The sequence below is a fragment of the Oryctolagus cuniculus genome, chromosome 8, assembly GCF_964237555.1.
Source record: "Oryctolagus cuniculus chromosome 8, mOryCun1.1, whole genome shotgun sequence".
Lineage (NCBI taxonomy): Eukaryota > Metazoa > Chordata > Mammalia > Lagomorpha > Leporidae > Oryctolagus > Oryctolagus cuniculus.
This window is the reverse complement of record NC_091439.1, coordinates 132,704,191-132,726,288: the sequence shown is the minus strand read 5'-3', so window position 1 is coordinate 132,726,288 and position 22,098 is coordinate 132,704,191. Positions and strand designations below refer to the sequence as shown.

Genomic DNA, 22,098 nt, shown 5'->3' with positions numbered 1-22,098 from the left:
TTAGATAAATAATCACAAAATAAAGAGGTAGAGGAGGTAGATTTCAAGTTAGTGGTAATATGATTACTAATTCTGAAATGAGTTAGAATTTTTTTATCCTGCCAAAATAGGATGCAAAATAAAATCACCAAAAGAGATGATTAGCCTCTATAATCTAAGCGATATAATCGAGTTGACTATAGAAGTACGTACAATTGAAGCCAGTGTTACTCTGAATGCAGCTAAACCTTTGGCTTGAAGCATGTGCTGATTTCTTCCCCTCCTACACTAAACCGTAGAAAAGATAGGACAGACATGTTTCATTTTCATGTTTTAAATTTTCCTGCTTTATTTTCACTGTATTTTAAAGGCAGAAAGACACAGAGACTGACTGAGGGTGACAGAAACAGATCTTCCATCCACTGGTTCTTTCCCCAAAATACCTGTGACAGCCAGGGCTACGCCAGGCTGAAGCCAGAAGCCCGGAACTCCATGCAGGTCTCTCCTTAAGGTGGCAGGGCCCAAATATTGTACCATTTTCCACTGCTCTCCCAGGCACATTATCATCTGTGCAATTATGAAACACCCAAGGCAGGCTATTTTATGAAGCAAGGATTATTTTGATTTCCGGTCTGAGGGTGCAGTGACAAGGGGCCACATCCGGTCATGAGCTTCTTGCTGGAAGAGTCCCAGGTGGTCCCAGGCATCACAGGGCAAGCAGCAGGGACTGCCTGTGCATCTGGGTGCGTCTCTGTGTCCTCTCTCTCCCTTGCTTATAAAACCACTGGGATCAATCGCAGATGTTGCACCCTAATGACCTGGCTCTTAACTTCCAAACACCAGAGTTGCATAGTTTTTCACCTCCCATAATGCCTCACAATGGGGGTTGCATTTCAAAATATAAAGCCTTGAAGACACTCAAACCATACCCAACCATAGCAGAAGCCTTGGCTTAAGGAGTTACACCTCAAAGTCAATGCCATTTGAGAGCCAAACACCTGAGAAAGTCCAAGACTGTAAAAACAAATCAGTAACTTTTCACACTAAAAATATTAGACATGACAAGAATAAACAATGCCACCTTATTAAAATAAATAAATTATCCACAGAGGAAGGAAAAAAATGCTGCTTAACTGAAATTCATATGACAAAATCAAATAGCAATAAAAATGATTAAAATGTGGCATCTTGAGATCTGATTACTAGTTACAGCCCTTGTCTGCAGTCCTGTGGAGCAGCAGTCTTTCTACTTGTTGAATTCTTCATTTAGTGGAGGATTAATCCTGCGACTATAAAGTACATGGAGTGCATGTTATCACAAAACTTAAAAGAAAAAAAGAAAGGGAGGAAAAAAGCTGGAGCAAAAATGTTGGGAAGTATCATTATGTGCTTAAAAACGCACACATGAAACAAGTTCTCTTCATATATTTTTAAAAATGAAGAAAAAGTTGTTATTAAGCAAACACAATAGATGACTGAGGAGAGTGATGAGGAATATAAAATCACAAGTTCCAAAATCTACTTTTCATGAGTTTCAGAGGAGAAGAAAGGAAATAATATAAGTGAGAATATTAATCAATATTTCAAAGACTAATGCCTAGAAACGTTCCAAGCGTGAGAGTGAATAAAAGGGGCCAGGTAAATTATCTATTTGGAAAGCACAATGCAAAGCGAAAAAGATTAAAACAAAACAATAGATGTGTAATAACAGGCACAAAATGAAACTTGAACACAATGAGGATAAGATTAAAAAAAAACCCTAAAAGCATTCAAATAGGAATGATAGATCACTCTAACATGTAGAAAATACAATACTTCAAGTCTTGCGATTTGCAAATTTATCTTGAAAACATGGTGGGAAAAGAATTTAAATATAGAAATCTCTAATAATCCAGCTTTCACTCAAAAGAAACGGCCTCAATGTAGACATTTGCAGACATTTGAGAACCAGAACATTAGCGTATTCACTTAACCTTTTTAAAATAAAACTAGATTCCACCAAAAAGAAAAAAAAAAAAACAATTATAAAGAAGCAATACAAAAAAAAAAAAGAAAAGGTAAAGCTAATAAATGTTTAAAATCACATATAATATTTTGGGGGCCGGTGCCATGGCGCACTGATTTAATCCTCCGCCTGCGGCACCAGCATCCCATGTGGGTGCCAGTTCTAGTCCCAGTTGCTCCTCTTCCAGTCCCGCTCTCTGCTGTGGCCCAGGAGGGCAGTGGAGGATGGCCTGGGTGCTTGGGCCCCTGCACCTGCGTGGGAGACCAGGAAAAAGCACCTAGCTCCTGGCTTCGGATCGGCGCAGCTCGGGCTGTAGTAGCCATCTGGGGAGTGAACCAACAGAAGGAAGACCTTTCTCTCTGTTTCTCTCTCACTGTCTGTAACTTTACCTGTTATATAAATAAATAAAATCTAAAATAAAATAAAATCATATATAATATTTAAATAAATACTGGTTACACAAAACATTTTCCATAACTTATCAGAACTAAGATTTCACAAAACAGGAGGCTGGTAGTGGATTATAGGAAAAATGCAGTCAATTTAATATATTCAGTACACTGCTACGCTTGTGTTAAGAAATACATATAGATTAAAACTAGGCTTTGTTTCTATACATATGTATATTTTGTGTGACAAATTTTATGTTCAAATTGTAGCATATTCCTGGGCATTTATTCTGAAGAAATTAAAACTGCATTTCACACAGAACTTGAATCACATGTTGTGAAACACTAAACTAAAAACAACATAACAGTTCTTCAAGACTGGATGGAGAAACAAAAGCTAGGTTATCCAGGTAATGACGTAAAACTCAGCACTAAAACAAAACTATAGAAAGACAAAATTTAGATACTGAGGACAAGGAAGAAAAAAAAAGGCCTGCATGCTACATGATGCTATCAATCAATCTATCTACCTACCTACCTACCTACCTACCTATCTATCTATCTCATCTCATCTCACTTTGTTCAAAGACAGAGAAACACTGACAGAGAAAAAAAAGACAGAGATAGAGATAGAGATCTTGCATCTGGTGGTTCACTTACCAAATGCCCACAACAACCAGGGCAGGACCAGGCTGAAGCCAAACCTGAAGTGGAGCTGGAACGCAAACCCAGCTACTCCAATATGTGCTATGTCCCAAGCAGGGTCTGAAGCATTGTGCAAAAGCCTGCCCCATTCAGATAACACTCTTAGAGTAACACAACCTAAAGATGGAAATGTGTTTAGGGGAGCAACTGACACGGAGGCATGCACTAGCTTCTTTTTGGAGCAGTCTGTTACTTCGTTGCAGTGTTGTTTATACAAATTTACACATGTGTTAAATGTAAGACTATACACATATACGAATGAAATCATGCTAATACTGGTAAAATCTGTAGTTTAAGCTAGATATACCAATGCCAGTCTTTTCAGTTTTTGATAATGTGCTATAGTTGCCATTTAAGAATACTGGGTGATAGGCACATTAATTTTTCTGTACTGCTTTTGCGACTTTCACCAGTCTATAATTATCACAAAATTTAAAGTTTCAGAAACAACAGGAACAAGAATCTAAGTAAAATAATAGAGAACACGGCTGGCAAGCTGGTGAAGGGTAAAATATGATGGCCAAACAAGAATAAGAAATTGAGAAAAATGTCAAGGAAGCATCACTAAAAGTAGAAAAGAAAAAATATACAGTAGAAATAAACCCAATGTCTTCAGTAACACTATGCATAAAAATGAGATATGCTCACCAATTTAAACATGGAGAATATCAGAGAAGACAGGAACAAACTTATGTCGCTTCTGACAGACCCACCTAAAATCACATGATAGAGGAATACGAGACGAAAAAGATGGGAAATAAAAGTAGACTAAGCAAAATAAAATACATTCATTGCTTTTAAATTATTAAATTGGAATGTTAGCAGAAATATAAATTAGTATAGACATTGTGGGATACAGTATGAAGTAACCTCAAAAGAAAAATATTGAACTACCATATGAACCAGTAATCCCACTACTATATATATATATATATATATATACTATATATATATATATATACACACACAAACACACACACACACACACACACACATATATATATATCCAAAGGAAATGAAATCACTCTTTTATAGAAACATCTGCACTACCATGTTTATTGCAAAACAATTTACAACAAGCAAGAAAGGAAACAATCTAAGAACCCATCAGCTGACAACTGGATAAAAACATGACAGATACACAAAATGGAATACTACTCAACCATAAAAAGAGGAACTCTTGTTTTGTGTAACAACATGGATGGATCAAATGCCATTACGTTAAATGAAATAAGCCAGGCAAAGACAAGTATCAGGTGATCTCACTCATATGTGCGGTTTAAAAAAAAATAAGAAGTCAAAGAAGTTAATACAAAATGGTGGTTACTGGTATCCAGGAGGGAAAGGGAAAGGAATGGGTTGATTAATGGGTACCAGGTTATACCTGGAAAGAATGGTTCCCAGTGTACAGCAGGATGACTGGAGATAATGTTAACATAGTTTGTATTTCCCTATTTTAATAAATGAGAAGATAAAGAATTTTGGAGTTTTTCATCAGAAAAACATGTTACATGTTTGAGAAGATACATGTATTCTTAATGGACAGTGTACAACATATAGATGTATCAAACAATCACACAGTATCCATGTACATGCATAATTTTGTATAAATAATAAAATATCAAATTATGTAATAATCACAAATCTTTGTGAACCTTATAGAATAGTCTTTAAATATGTAAAGAAAAACTGCTACAATTATAGGAAGACATCAACAAATTATATTTGATTCTTACCTTTCCAAAGGTGGACACTTATTTCTCTAACTACCAGATTGTTAATGTTTTGAATACTACAAGCAAAAGCCAGAATGAGAGTAAGATTCAGACCCAGAGAGTGAGCAAGAGAGAAAACTTCTGCAGAGAAAGTGATCTGGGCTCAGAGGGAACCATCACCTCACGGTGAGCCCGGATGTCTGAGTCCCCATTTCTGCTTCACTCTTAATGAGGGAATGACTCCCGCTTCCTAATTCAGAGCCTTAGCCAGTTTCTTCCCTAGAGACTGTAGCTGATGTTACCTCTGAGTCTTGGAGTTCTTCTCCACTGAAGCAGTTATTAAAATGAGTTTCTACCATGTGTAAAGAATTAAAATATCAAAGAAATATACTTGGGGGCTCACGTTTTGATCATTTTATGCAGACATTCTATAACACATTTCCATTCTGAGCAACAAAATAAAACGCATCCTTTTGACAGGCAGTATTCAAAGGATACTTGAATTTATTCTCATCATTCTTATGGCTCAGTTAGTAGCTTCAATTTGATTTTTCTGCAGAATTGTTATCTTTAGAGTTTATGATTTTATTAATGAGGAAAAGATAATGACATTTCAGAACTACACAGGCAAATACTCACTTTGGGAGCCTGTATTCAACATTTATGTACCAACATAAATAAGATTATAAAGCTAACTTACTGAAAAACTACTCATCATTTATGTCAATGGATTAATTCATTTTTAAAAAAACAAGTAGTTCCTGTACAATAGTCATTGTAATTGTAATATTTAAAGGTGAAACCATGTTTTTTTTTTTTTTAAGATATAGCAGTAAGTAGTTCATCTGTGTTACTTTGAATTCACTGAGATTAACCTTCCATGGTGAGGAGGCCGATAACACCTCTCCCAACTTCATAGCATCCTTGGGCTTGACCTACCCATCAGGGTCAGTTGTTCTAAAATGATTAAATCAGATACACACACGCAATAAATATTAGGCAAGTCACAGTTCAGAAGTCTACACTTCCAAGCTTTTGGCATTCTTTGAGAATGGGAAACCTTTTGATACCTCTTTCTATTATTTTTATTTTAAAGATTTATTTATCTATTTTGAAAGTCAGAGGTACACAGAGAAAGGAAGACACAGAGAGAAATCTTCCATGTGTTGGTTCACTCTGCAAATGATCACAATGACCTGCACTGGACCAAGCCAAAGCCAGGAGCCAGGAACTTCACGCAGGTCTCCCACATGGGTAGCAGGGGTCTAAGTACTTGGGCCATCTGCTGCTGCTTCCAGGACATGAGCAGGGAGCTGGATGGAAACTGGAGCAGCCAGGACACAAACCGGCACCATTTGGGATGCTGGTATCACAGGCAGAAGCTTTACCTGCTATGCCATAGTGCCAGCCCATGTGACCCTTAAGAAAAAAAAAAGATTATTTATTTATTTATGTAAAGGCCCAAGTGACAAAGACAAACAGAGAGGGAGGGATCTTCCAGCCCTTGAGTCACTCCCCAAATGGCCAAAACATCCAGGGCTGGGCCAGCCTGAAGTCAGGAGCCCGAACTCTATCCTGGTCTCCCATATGGGTGCTAGGGGCGTAAGTAGTTGGATCATCTTCTGCTACCTTCCCAGGCACATTACAGGGAACTGTATCAAAAGAAGGAACTGGAACCAGCACTCTGATAGGGGATGCTGAAGTCACTAGCAGAAGCTTACCCTGCTGTACCAGAACCCTAGCCCTGCGCTGTGAGCCCTGAGATAGGTGTATACCCACAACTTTTTTATGTCCTTTGAAATTCATTTACAGGCTCAGTGTCTGGAATCTCCAAGGATTAGATGCCACTAACAGAGACAAGCTGAAACATTTCCAGTCGCCTTTCCATAATTTGCGGATCCTACAACAGTCATTATCTTAACTGGTGTCACCAAGAAAAATCTCTTTATAGCAGTGGTTCACAAACCTGGATGCTGGGAAGGCATTATGGCACATGGGTTAATCCTCCAATTGCAACACAGGCACCCCATATCACAGAGCGGGTTCAAGTCCTGGTGCTATTCTTCTGACCCAGCTCTGTTGCTAATGTGCCTGAGAAAGCAACAGAAGATGGCTCAAGTCCCTGGGCCCATGCCACCCATGTGGGAAACGCAGACGCAGTTCTGTGCTCCTGACATTGTGGCCTTTTGGAGAGTGAACCAGCAGATGGAAGATTTCTTCCTAGTGATATGTCTCTATATGTCACTCTGCCTTTCAAATAAATAAACCTTTCTAAAAAAATGCTGGTTGTTGGAGGCCACCTCTATGTTGATTTAATCTGGAGCAGGCTCAGCATTGGCATCTGTGGGTGATGTGAATGCATAATCAAGAATGATGACTGATTTTGTTTTAACAAGAAATTAGGAGGTGAATTATTTTCTTCTTGAGATGAAGAAAGAAAATTCTAATAGAAATCTGTATTCTCCTCTAACTCAGAGTCATCAGTCCCCAAGCTTCAGACTCATGTGCTGCTAAAGAGCTCACATCCTACTTCAGTGCTACTCCCAAAACCTGGTATTTTAACCTGATAAACCCCCTGCAATAATAAGACTATAGGGTTCAATAAATGGTTTTGTTTTGAAGCAGTGTTAGACAAAGTAAGAGACGATAAGATAAATCTGTCAAGGACATATCCTTTAAGACTACTTAAAGTTTTTGGAATTTGTGGATCACTCTGAACTTGAGTAAATGGTAAAATTAATGCTATGCCCTTTCTCTTGCTCTCTCCTTCCTTCCCTTCCTCCCTCGTTCTTGTTGGCATACTTTCCTTTGGGGAGTGAACTAATGGATGGACAATCTCTCCTTCTTTGTCTCTGTCTCTCTTTGTCATTCTGCTTTTCAAATATCTAAAATTAAGTAAATAAAAAGTCATTCATTGGAGAACATGGTGGAGTGGGTCAAGATATATGGTTTTGGACAAATCATGCAGTCTCTCCTCATCATTTCTTCATATCCAAATGTAAGTAACGTAGTGCCTGCCTTATCAATTGACATAGTATAGAAAGATACTTCAAGAAGTTTGTGGAGAAGTAGACTCAATAGATGTTTGTTTTGATACCAAAAATATTTTTAAAACAGTGCATAGTTTTTCGCCATATGCCTTTTCCACAAACATTTTGAAATACCCTAGTATTCTTCACCCAGGCTTTGTACAAGGCACCGCCACCTGGGCAATGGTCTCGCCTGGTGTGCTTACTCACCACATGTGCTCCTGGGGCCTCCCATGTTTCTCTTGACCAGCCAAGCATGCCTCACAGCTGAAGTCAGCTAAAGCACGCTGACAATTCCCCCCAGAGCACTTCCCCTCACTCTAGAGATTTGTGCACTACACACTTGTCACTTTATTTAGACACAGAAACACCTTTTCAGGCCCACAGAATGCGATTGTGTAACAGTTTATCTAAGGAATAAAAAGCATTTCTCAAATACTCAGCATCTGGAACGTACAAAACCCTTTGCCATCAGCTGGCCATGGAGGCAACAAAGATAACACACCTGAAACAGCTTCCAGATACAGCAAAAATATGGGCATCAATAAATAATGGTAAGATAAATAGGTTGAGTGTCCTATCTCAAAGTGACCTTACTTGATTTTTTACATTTATAATTGCACACGGCGTTCAGGTTACGGGTTGAACTATGTCTCCCCTAAATTCTTATGTGAAATTCCCCTCGCATCCCCACTATGTCAGAATGTGACCTGATCTAGAAATGACAGGCGGAGTTTGTTGAGAAGAGGTATTAGGGTGCTTTCTCCTAGTATGACTGTCCTTTTATTGAAAGGGAGCTGTGGATGCAGAGACAGAAGCACAGGAAAATGCCAGGGAAGACACATTATGCAGCCTCAGCCAGGGAGCGACCCAAAGCAAGGACAGAGGTCCTTGACAGTTCCCTCCTTAGCATCATCACGGGCCACGTGGTTCTGCCAGCAGCTTAGTATTGGACCCCTCATCTACAAAACTGCAAGACAATGCATTTTGGTTGGTTAAGGCACCCAGGTTGTGGTGCTTTGCACAAAGCCCTGGGAACAGAACACTAGGGTACTTCAAAATGTTTGTGAAAAAGGCACATGGCGAAAAAACTATGCATTGATTTAAAATCATTTTCGGCATCAAAATGAACATTTACTGACTGATTCTACTTCATCACAAACTTCCTGTACTACATAATCTGATGAGGCAGGCACTACATTTCCTACATCTGGATACGAAGAAATGATGAGGAGAGACTGCCTGCTTTGTCCAAAACCATACATTCTCAACCCACTCCAGCAATTCTCCAATGAGTGACTTTTTATTTACTTAATTTTATGTATTTGTAAAGCAGAGTGACAGAGACAGACAGAGACAAGGAAGGAGAACTCATCCATCCATTAGTTTATTCCCCAAATGCATTCAATAGCTGGGGCTGGACCAGGTCGAGCTCATGAGCCTGTAACTCTATCAAGTTTTCCCATGTGGGTGGTAGGGATCCGACTCCTTGAGTGATGTAACCTGCAGTCCCCAAATGTGCACACTGGCTGGAAGCCGGACAGGAAGCCAAGCAGGGATTAGAACCCATTCATTTTGATTCTAAATGTGGGCATCCCAAGAGGCATCTTAACTGCTATACCAAACACCCCTCAGTGATGTTTTTTCAAAAGCTTACTGCAAATCATGTTAGCCCCTTGCTTAGAGTGTTCATGTGGCTTTCCCTTTCCACATAATGGAATCCAAACCCTCAGTCCCAGCTCTAAATGATTTCAGCCCTATCTTTCTGACATCCTCTCCCCCTTAGTCATCCTGAATTTACCACCTTAGGTCCTGTGCTCTTGTCATTCCCTCTACTTGGAATATTTTCTCTACCAACGCTTCAGAGACCTGACTCCTTCAAGTGTTTGGTCTCCGTTCAAATATTATTTCCCCAGTAAAGACTTCCTTAACTGTAAGCTTCATTCATACACAGTCTTATTTCTGTCATCATTCTTATAACCACCTGGTACTTTATTTCTAAGTGATCAAGTTCCTGTTGACTCTTCCTTTCCCTTAGAATGGGAAGGACGTGTTGCATGTGACAAAGGGTTTTATTTAGCTTTTTCACCTTCCCGTAGGGGATTATATCCCCAGGGCCTGGAATAGTGCCCGGTAGATAGCCAGTGCTTGTTAATATGAATTGCGTGACTATGTGCAGACATGGGAGGAAAATACAACTCAATCTATCAAAACAAGACTCTTGCTTCATCACGTTCTGCTAATACAAATCAGGCATGGCACATTTTGGATGTCTAATCAAACTGATGTTTTCCCAACCATACACCTGGTAGAAATGAGATTACTGTTTGAATAGGAAGCCAATCTCCTCCCATTTTGAAGACCTAGCGTGAGTGAAAAAACACAATGACGACCGCTGGACTTAGTTGAACTTTGGGCACTGAGAATACGTTTGTTTGAAATATGACACGGGAATATTGAGCTCCCAGTTATACTCAGCAACAGTGAAGCCTGAGAAGCCATTCTTGTCTTTTTGAAGAGGAACAAGATGCTCAAGTAATAGGTCAAAGAAGTGGAAATCACTCAGAACAATTTCTTCAGGGTGTAGAGTTCATGTGGGATTAGACTGTGGCACCAACAGCGAGCAGTGCACTGGGAACTCTGATTGGCAAAGCCCTCCTTTTTTCCCAGTGCATGATGCTAAAGTGTTGGTCACCGTGACAGTTACAAACTCCCATCATCACAGGAGAAAGACAAAGAAGTGGACACGCAGTGTGAGTGAAATGGACAAATATCATCCTTCTCATCCACAGAAAACACAAAGATCTAGTAATGGTCAGGACATAGCAGGACAAATACATACGAGTATCTATTTCCTCTGTCTGGTGTAAGAGATAAGTTAATAATGGTGGCAGGAGGGCAGGGAACAGGAAGAGAGGATGAGAAGGCAAGGGTTCACCAAGGCTGATTTTACGAAAGGCACAGTGGAAGTGCTAAGAGGAAGAGAAGAGAGTATTTGTCACAGTGTGCACCTGTGTGTTCTTTCGTCTGTGTTTGTGATGTGTGCTAGTGCGCAAGAGGTAGCAGACAGAGGGAAACCTGGGAGGATGAGGAGAGACTGAAAAAGAAAAATTGGGACAAAAGATACACACACATAGAGGAACACAGAAACCACTGAGCTCAAAGGGAATGTTTAAAGGTTTTACTTTGTATTATTGTGAATGGAAACTATCAAATCACATTTGATACTTGTGACTATGTATAGATAGAGAGAGAGATGATTTAAATTGTTTTCAATTATTTTTAAAATTTTAGAAACCATACCAAGATTTGGATGAGGCAGCTCAACTTAGTAAAATATTTATTGAAAATTAAAATACACTCATTATCAGTTGAATAATAGAAAAACCACATTTCTTTTATTCATTCTATTCTACTGATAGAGAAACTGAAGGATAGTTACTGTCAAAATCAAAGTTTAAGCTCCATTACCAACTTGTAATTTTTGTCATAGCTATGGAGCCAAAGCTACTCTTAAATCAAGTTTCACATTGTAGAAATGTTCCTAATCATTTCTCTCACATCCTTAAATCTGATAAACAATTTATTCATACTCTTTGTATGTTGGGTACAACCACAACAGAATACATTTTCATCTTCCTTTCAGAAATCTCATTCATAATTCTTGAGTATAAATCTGTGATCTTTATTCAGAAGGCAGAGTGACACAGTGAAAGGGACAGACAGAATCAAATCTTCCATCTGCCAGGGTTGGTCCAGGCCAAGCCAGGAACCAGGAATTTTGTCCACGTCTCCCAAGTGGGTAGCAGGAACACAAGTACTTCAGCTATCATCTGCGACTTCTTAGGCTCATTAGCAGGGAACTAGACTGGAAGTGGCATAGACAGAACTTGAACCAGCACTCTAATATGGGATGTGGGCATTCTAAACATCGGCCTAATCCACCCCTGCTATTCAGACTTTGCCAAAACTACTTAAGGTAAAACCATATGTTAACTTTATCATAGTAACTAAAATTTTTGAAATATTGATTTCAAATCTAGTTAAAACTATGTAAGAGGAATTTATAAAATACCAGATGACACTGTTATGAACACTCTGTGGGTTCTTTGTTGAAGAAATTGTGCCAATTTAGAATATAGCCCTCAAGGTAGCTAAGGACCATACCTAATAATAGATATGTACCTGCTGTTGAAAATAAAAGTCACGTATGTTTAAGTCATGTGTTGAAACAAAAATTGTTTAGAAGTAGATGTTTAATGAATCATGAGTTTACTCCTTAACAACAAATTCTTCTATTATGTGTGTTTGCCTTATCATCTCAAATCTCAGCAAAGCCTGCAGTACCCTGGACAATACAGCATCTGCTGAAGTCTCCTGGCGCATCCAACAGCTCGTTCCCCACCCTCACTTGGACTCAGCCACTCTGACATCCTTTGGTTCTTAGACCAAGACAAATTTTCCCAGATTCAGGCCTTTGTGCCTGTTCTTCCTTATGCTACACTGTTCCTCCTATGACAAATTACTAATCATCTATCATAATTCAGCTTAAATGACACTGATGGAACCACTCAGGGAGGTCCTTCCTTAACTGCCTTTCCTTTTCAACTAAATTAGGAAAATCTGTAGGGTCTCCAATATCTAATCATATTTGTAATTTTAAAATAATTGAAGACTTCATTGTTTAACATCTGTCTCAATCGTAAGACTGTAATTCCATAAAGGTAGAGAGCATGCTTGTTTTATTAAACTCTGCATACACTCAGAAGAGTGTCTGGAAGATACAATAAGTGCTAAAAAATAATAAGTGAATGATCGGATGTTGTCTCTCGTTAGGACGGAGTACTAAATGGATAACGAAAGCTGCATGGTGTATCACACCACTCACTAGTGAGAGCTGTAGAGCTAGCCCAAGCCTATGCTTTCCTGGATACATGACTTTGAAAACTCTCTGAACCTCATTTAACTTCAGATTCTTCTTTAGAAACCTTGGACAATAGCATCTCTCTCTTGCCCAACTCAAACTAACGATCGAATGAGATGTCTGACATGAAATGCCATTGGAAAATAAAATAAAGTAGATGTGGTTATTATTGCTTTTATTAGAAACCAACTATATTTCCAATTCAAAAATACTAGCAGGTAACACATTCTCAATGCCAGTAAATATCTAAATATCTGAGATTCAAATCCAAGTTACTTGGGCCTAGTACTCTTAGTGGCAACAATGAGTCTCATAACCCAACTAGCACTGATTTTCAGATTTTCTTCTCTAAAATTTCAAATTAAACGTTTATTTTTGTAGTTCATAAAAGGCAACAGGATTGATGAGGACCCTCTGATACCGACCCTTTTGAGAGAACGCTTGCAATATGAAAATAATGGATTATTATCCATTATCCAGGCTACTGTTTAAAATCAATACTGAGAATTTGCTTTACCTTAAAAATTTGTATTCTGGTCTAAAAAAACAACATGAAACAAAAAGAGTTTTAACGAAACTGGTCATGAAGATAAAGAAATGGCATGGGGCAGGCGTTGTGGCACAGCTAGCTAGGCTGTTACGTGCAATGTCTCTATCCCATAGGAGAACGCCAGTTCAAATTTCAGCTCCTCCCCTTCTGATATTGCTTCCTGCAAATGCACCTGAGTAGGCAGCAGATGATGGCCCTAATACTTGGGTGCCTGCCATCCACGTGGGAAACCAGGATGGAGTTGCCTCTCCTGTTGCAGCCATTTGAGAAATGAACCAACAAATGGAAGATCTTTCTGTGTGTGTTTGTGTGTGTGTCTTTCTGTTTCTATCTTTTAAATAAATAAATCTTTTTCAAAAAGAAGTGACAAACCCTTTTGCCTGATAGTTAAGAAACAACATAAGATACTAATTCAATCCAAATATTTCTTATGAACCTGTTATATGCTTAATAGTGAATAAGTTTATAAGGTTTGGTGGTTCATGGAGTTTCAAAGTCGATGGAGAATCGAGGCAACACAAATAGGTAACAGAATTCTGTACATGATAAGAGAACTAGAGTAAAACTCGAGAAGGAAATACATCAAAGGAAGTTTATTTCTCCTAGAGAGGAGAGCATATTTAAAGAACTGAACAGGATATATTCTGGGGGTGGGTGTCTAGCCTGGCACTTGAGCCACCTGCATCTCACACAGGGGAGCCTGAGTTCAATTCCCGCCTTCAGCGCCTGACTCCAGCTTCCGGACAGCGAGGCAGCAGTAACAGCTCCAGTAACTGGGTTCCTACCTCCCTTGTTGGAAACCTCCACTGTGTTCAGAGTTCCCTGCCTGGGGCAACTGTGTGCATTTGAGAGTAAACCAGTGAATGGGAGTCTCTCTCTCTCTCTCTCTCTCTCTCTCCTTGTGTTTCTCAAAAAAAAAAAAAAAAAAAAGATATCTGGATAAAATGTTGTGGCTGCTTCCAACATGGTTTCCAATAATTTCTACCTCCTCTTATTCATGGCCTTATGTAACACCCTCTCCATGACTGTAGGCTGTTCCAGGGACTTGTTCCTCTTGAATAGAATACATCAAAGGTAATGAGATGCCACCTCTGAGACTAGGTTATAAAATACTGTGATAGTGCACGCTTGCTTGCTTGCATGTGCACTCTCTCCCTCCCTCTCTCCCTCCCTCCCCCCTCCCTCTCTCTCTCTCTCTCTCTCTCTCTCTCTCTCTCTCTCTCTTATTTTATCCTTCTCAGTGGCTCACTTGGATAAAACCAGCTACCCTATTGTGAGTTGCCCAGTGCCAAGGTCCATGTATATAGACAGACATTGAGGACTGCTTCAGGCCAACTCATATCAAGAAATTCCTGGGCCTCAGTCCAACAAACTGCGGAAAAACTGAATTAGCCAAAGGCCATGTGACTGGCCTTGGTAAAGAATTCCCCTCCCCCACTCCTATAAACTTGAAGGTGACTGTGGCAACAGCCAACATCTTAAGTCATTCCGGAAGAAAGAGAGGGGAGAGAGATAGAACCAGGATTTACATAAGTGCCAAACCAGCTTTGAAGTTCTCATATAAATGCCATATACTTGGTAAAAGTGTGACCTAAAAAATATACAGTAAATAAACTCTGTCAGTAAGTAACTTTTCCCATTTCTTTCCCTCTGAGTGGAGGGAAGAAATATTCCCTGTGGAGTGTGCAGCCAGAATCCAGCAGCTAGGCAGGTTTCAGCCTGCATTCACAAGATCAGCATAGCTCCCAAACCTGCAAGCTGAGAATTTAATTCAGACTGGTCTCCAGTTGGTAACAGTCCAAGATGCCTAGTAGAAACAAAATAAAATGTCTCCGGAGAAATACCCCTCAAACCAAGAAACCCATAGGTTGTTTCAAGGCCAAGAGCTTCTTAGACAACATAAGGAGGCAGATGATGAAACTAGACAATGAGAACAAGCAGAAACACGGGCAGCAGCTGCAAACTTGAAGATATTCCAAGTATCTGTGTTCCTAGGTACAGAAGACAAAATATGAGGGTGTTTTCAAAAACTTCATGGAAAAATGCACAATATAAAAAATATGCATGGGTTTCAAAATTTTTGAACCAGAATAAATTTATTTTTTAGTTCCATTTCCATGACTTTTTGAACAGCCTCCTACGTATGTGAACATGATCAGAAAATAAAAGAAGGATGCAAATGTGAACAGAGAAGCCAACTTCCACCAACACCACGGCCACTCCCATTTCGGTGTGTCACCCAAAGCCACCTCCCAGGTATTGGAGCTGTGTCCTAGGTTTGAGTTTGTCAATGGGAGGAACTCCCACGAGAGCAGAAAGTGGAATCTGAAGAGGGGGTCTTCATGTTCAGCAGATGGGAGGATTAGACACAGTGAGTTTGGCAGACGTGATGGTTCGCAGGCCACTTCCTAAGTCCCTGCTGTCGCTCTGGAAGAGATTATAGGCTCTTCCGAAATCCCCATAAGCTCTGATTTTATGCCCACACTCTGCTCTGTCAGGCTGAGATCTCTGATTTAAAAAAAAAACAGGGCTCCTTTGATCTTTTCTACGGCTTCCCTGATGTCTGTTCCCCTAATGAATATTAAACCTTGATTATTAAGATATATAGAGTAGCTTCTGTCTCATGATCAAGCGTTGACCGATATTAAAATAATAAAAAATCATCCAGAAAAATATGAAAAAGCAACATGTTGATCTTCTTAAATAAAAATACAAGAACTGTTTGGGTTCGAATGGTTATGGTAGCCCAGGTCTGAATGTCACCATAGAAACAGGCAATAGGAATCTCAAGACCGTAATAGAAGGACCTGCTATTTACGAGAAAGACAGACTGGGGGTGGACGCCCAGCAAAGGTTAGAATTTGTGATAAGTCTGTCATGTTCTTTAGAATGTGCTGTATTTCTCTACTCATTACGATTTTCTAATGATTTGGTAGAATACTATTGAACAACACAGGTCTATAATTTCTTTGCGTTGGGCTATTATAACTTGAATGTGAATATGATACCAATATTAGTTTGGTGGCGTATCCCATATTCTTGTCTGTGGAAGAGTTTTTGTAAGAACACAATTAAATGACTGTTGTGCATTTGCCAGGACTCTCCTGTCAAACTGTCTCAGATGTCTATGGCTTGACTTTTGTCTTTAGTTTTCCTTTAGATTCCAGAAAGGGGGGGGGGGGGGGGGGCGGAGTTTAATATGCTAATCCAAATGGAGAAGACAAAAATATTCAGATCATCTATTTTTCTTGAATTTTTATTCACTTGGTCATCTCAGGAAACTTTTTGCTGCAAAAGCTGCCTAAGTGGTCACTCTGCTTCTGCACCTGGAGCCCCTGTGATATGTTCTCAATGCCAAAGGGAGCGTGTGCATTTGAAACATGTAGCGGATTATGCCAGTCTTGCTCCAAGCCATGGTTTCTCGCAGTGTTTAGGATAAAAGTCATGTGTTACAATAGCCTGAGGGATTTTCCCCATCTGGTATGCATGTACTCTGCTGGGATCCAAACTCCGCTGCGGCTGATTCTGCCATGATCTCACTGGCCTCCTTGGCATTCTATAAACACTCGCGCATGCTCCTACCTCGGGATACCTGACACTGTTGTTGCTTCTGCTTGGCATGTTTTCTTCTCCATAAACACAGGGATTGCACTCTGATGTCCTTCATGTCCATTGTCGCTCCCCCTCTTCACGGAGGAACGACACTAAACCCTGCCTAGGCTTCCTATCCGAGTCACGGCACCATTATGTCGCTCCCCCTCTTCATGGAGGAACGACACAGGACCCCGCGCTGTTCTTTTGTCTGCTCGGCCCTCCCCGGGTTTGCTGCTGGTTCTTCCCGGGTTGGCTACCGTCCCTTCCACCTCCGTGGAAGGGCGGTTCCCCCTAGCCACTTTCCCCACTTCCGCGGGGGAGCGGCACACCGCCGGCCGGCTCTCTCGGGGGCTGCACAGGTGTTCCCTCAGATGGATGTTCCCCTTAGATGTTCCTGGTGCATGTTGTCTCTCTCCTCCTTTATAGTCCTCTTCCACCAATCCCAACTCTGCTACCCACACGCCGAGTACGCTGCTCTCCTCCAATCAGGAGCAGGTCCTGCTGTTTATTGGTTGAACTGGAGGCAGCAGCGCCATATTGTGGGAGAGCAGATGCATAGAATAAGTCTTAATTCCAGTAACAGTCTAGTCCGAGTTGCTCCCCCACAGTCCATGCTCAAATTTACCGTTCTTTGTGAAGCCTTCCTGATCACCCCTTTATAATTCCAGTCTTTGGTTCTAAACTCCCTCCTACTTCAAAAGCCTCTATGTTACTATCATCCTTGGCAACCTGTAAATATACATGTGCATTTATTTATCATTTGTCTCCATTTGTCTCCACATTCTAGAATGTAAAATTCATAATAACAGGTACTTGTGTCTGTCATACTCCTAAAGTAGTTATATAACGTATTCTCAGTAAATATTTGTTGAACAAATATCATATGATAGGGCTATCCCATGAATTCAAGGCAGTTTCAATAGTTACAACAATCTTACATGTAATTCATAAGATTAGCTAAGTAAGAGAGTCTTACCACTTCACCACCACAACAAAGGCAGAAACAGCATTCGGTAAACCTCAGTTCTCACGCACGTGCATGTAGGAAAAGAGGAGGAAGTAGACCATATTTATGCCTAAAACACTAAAAATTGTATCAGTATCAGTTTTTCTCTAAATTCAATGAAATTCCTGTCAAACTTTAGCAGAATTCTCTTTAGAATTCAACAAAATGTTTTAAAAAGATAAAAGGGCAAACATAGTCCAAAAATGCGAAAGAAAATGACAGTTGAGGAGATTTTGAGGCACATGCTAATTTTAAAGCTGTACTAAGAAACACGTGTACCGTAATATGTGAGTAGAAAAACAGAATAAAGTACAGAGATAATGCCTATTTAAAATTTGAAAACTAACTGGGATGTCCTTACAAATCAATAAGCAAATACATGAACAACGGATACGCGTGTGCAAATATTGTAGTTTGGCCCTCAAATAAACTTTAAATCTGGGAACTGTGAATATGTTACTCAATAGGGAAACAAGGAGTTATCAGATGGGATTAAGAATAAAGACTTTGACGGCCGCAGCGCGCCAGCCACGGCGGCCATTGGAGGGTGAACCAACAGCAAAGGAAGACCTTTCTCTCTGTCTCTCTCTCTCACTGTCCACTCTGCCTGTCAAAAAAAGAATAAAGAATTTGAGAGGAGAGTTTTCCCCAGACTATCTAAGTGGTCCCAATCTAATCACGTGAGTTTTTTTAAAAATGGAGAACATTCCCCACCCTGGGTCCAGAGAGAGTTGTGAAAATGAAATAAAGATCAGAGAAATGTGACATTACTGACTTCTGAGGTAGAAGGAATGAGCCATGAGGTAAGAAATGCTGGAAATTGATGCAAAGAGCCACGGGGAAGTTACACAGCCCTGCAGACAATTTGATGTTAGTCCACTGGCATTCATGGCTGACTTCTAACCTTGTAAAGACTGTAAGATGATGAATTTGTGCTCTTATAAACTACTTTGCAGTAACTTTTTATAACAGCAATAGAACAGCTGGTTACCTATATAGGAAAAATTACACTGGATGCTTATCTCACACCATAAAATGAATTCAAGGTAAATTTCAGCAAAATGCTTAAAGTTTAAAAATAAAAAACAAAAGACAATTTTTGTGACCTTTGATAGGCCACAGAAACGAAGAAACACAAACAATAAAGAGAAAAATGTATATATGGCTACATTAAAATACGAAGGTTCCCAATTTTGAAGATATAAAATAGGACATATCATAAACTGTAATGCTTGCATATATATATAAAATTAATGAGTGGGCCTATTTATGAATACATAATATATATGAATGCAAATATGAATTTCTTAAAACTCAAGAGGAAAGGGCTGGCGCTGTGGCTCACTTGGTTAGTCCTCTGCCTGTGGCACCGGCATCCCATACGGGCACCAGGTTCTAGTCCCAGTTGCTCCTCTTCCAGTCCAGCTCTCTGCTGTGGCCCAGGAAGGCAGTGGAGGATGGCCCAAGTGCTTGGGCCCTGCACCCCATGAGATACCAGGAAGAAGCACCTGGCTCTTGGCTTGGGATTGGTGCAGCGCACCAGCCATAGTGGCCATTTGGGGAGTGAACCAATGGAAGGAAGACCTTTCTCTATGTCTCTCTGTCTCTCACTGTCTGACTCTACCTGTCAAATAAAAAATAATAAATAAAATAAAATTTAAAAAATTTTTAAAAAATCAAGAGGAAAGAGAGAACAAAATGGAAAGATGAACAAAATTAATAAAAAAAAAGAAAGAAAAGCAGCTAGGAAACAGGAGATGAAGGGCTGCCACATCATAACCAAGCAGAAAAATGCAAATTAAAAACACCCAGATATACTGTTTTACACCAACCAGCCTGATGAATGTTAAAAAGTCCGAAATAACAGAATTCTTTAATTCCTTTTCATTGCTGAGGAAATGTAAACTGTTTGCCACTTAATAAAATACTGCATTATAAAATATGTAAGTATGTAAAATATGTAAATATGGATATGTCATAAACCAGCAGTTTCTTTGCTAGTATTTAGCCAAAACAAGCTTACTTGGAGACAAATACATAATCAGCAGATGAAACAGTTATTACCACCATGTTCATTGCAGCTCAACTCACAATAGCTAAGGTATGGAATCAACCCAGATGTCCATCAACTGAAAACTGGAAAAGAAATTAAGATATATATACACTATGGAGTATTACTCACTGATACAATAAAATGGAATCCTGTCTTTTGCAACAAAATAGATGCAACTGGAAACCATTATACTTAGTGAGATAAGCCAGTCCCAGAAAGACAAATATCGTGTTTTCCATGATCTGTATAACTAACAGAGTACCTAAAATATAGCATGTTGGAGTGAAATTGACATTTTGAGATTTGATGATTGTTTACAGCCCTTGTCTCTACTCCTGAGTAACAGGAGCAGTTTGTCTCATATTATATGCAATTTTATCTTCATATTATATGCTGAACACTTTACTTAGTGTAGGGTTAATCTTATGACTATAAAGTAAACTTAAAATAAATCTGTAAAAATTAAGAGTGGGAATAGGAAAGGGAGGAGGAAGACAGGTGGGAGTATGGGTGGTAAGGAGCGTAGGGTGAGAAATATCACTATGTTCCTAAATCTGCAGGTGTTAAATTTATGAAGTTAATATATCTTAAATAAAATTTTAAAATAAAATAAAGAAATGCTTACAACATTGTGATAGAAGAGAAAGGAAGGTGTGGAGGCAGGGAGGCAGAGAGGAGAGAAGGGAAGAGGAGGGGGAAGAGAGAGAGGATATCATTCTACCATGCTGTTCTAAGAATTTCATCTATGAGCTCTACTGAATCTATGAAAAGCTAAAAATAAGTTTAAAATAATAAAATTTTAAAAGGAGGCCTCTCACAGTGGAGTCACTCACGATGTGCTCCAACAGCAGAAACATGAAATGTTGTCTGCCAGGAGAGCTGCTCAGAGACCCAGTTCCCGGGTTTCCACCGTGGTCAGGCGTGTAAGCACCATCTGCCCGTCATGCACCAAACACTCGCAGTCGCAGCAGAAAAGCAGGGCTTCAGCATAGACCCCAGTGCTTGTACAGCAGCTCAGGCACAGGGAGCCATCCCGGCCAAGACAAGTTCGCAACACAGGACCAAACTTGTGAGCACAACTCTGCAAGGAAAGCACTTTCAAACTTGCTATGTTAACTCCGTTCTGTACAGGCATCTTCTCATGTGCTTATTAGGCACTCATATATTTTTCTTTGATAAATTATCTGGAATTTTTTGTAATTTTTAAATTGGGTGATTTATTATGAGTTTTATTTTTTTAAGTCAAGTAGTGAGTTCACCAGCATTTGTTCTAGCATTATCTTTACATAACATATATCTAAATTATGTATTTTGTATGTCTTAACTATGCAATAAAAATGAAAAAATAAAAATGATGAAAAATTCTAAAGAGCACACAATAAAGAAATGGAGAAATAAGTTACAACCCAGCTGAGTGATAATATATGACACATTTTGTTAAGTATGGATTAAGTACGTGTTACAAAGTTGTAGATTCATGTTCTTCATTATATATGCAAATATTTAATATAAAATACTAAACAATATACAAAATAGCTATCGAATTAGTGATAATAATGCATTTTGATCATTTGCATTGCAATTTTTATGCAGTAGGCATATGCTGGATTTAAACTCAGAGAAAATACAAGTAAATATGTTCATAGGATTCTTACTAAAGAACAATAAGAAAGTGGTAAACCATGTACACTAAGACATAAAATTCAATTGCTTAGCTACAAGGTAGAGTCTAACCACTTAAAAAAATGCAACTTGTACAAGGTCTTAAAAAAAGATCTTTCAAAAGTTGTACTTATGAAATTTATATTTAAATAAAAGCTTTCTATAAAAATTGTAAAAAATAAAATAAAAAAATCCAGTAGCTAATTTTTTTTTTTATTTTATGACAGGCAGAATTAGACAGTGAGAGAGAGAGAGAGAGACAGAGAGAAAGGTCTTCCTTCCGTTGGTTCACCCCCCAAATGGCTGCCATGGCTGGAGCTACGCTGATCCGAAGCCAGGAGCCAGGTGCTTCCTCCTGGTCTCCCATGTGGGTGCAGGGCCCAAGCACTTGGGCCATCCTCCACTGCCCTCCCGGGCCACAGCAGGGAGCTGGACTGGAAGAAGAGCAGTCAGGACAGAACTGGCACCCTGACTGGGACTAGAACCC

At 39.4% G+C, this 22,098-nt stretch overlaps 1 protein-coding gene across 9 annotated transcripts in view; it reads right to left on the bottom strand.

The window, feature by feature from the left end:
* The window catches only part of MARCHF1 (membrane associated ring-CH-type finger 1), a 1,003,118-nt gene that overhangs the window by 840,261 nt on the left and 140,759 nt on the right, over positions 1-22,098 (bottom strand). The window lies entirely within an intron of this gene.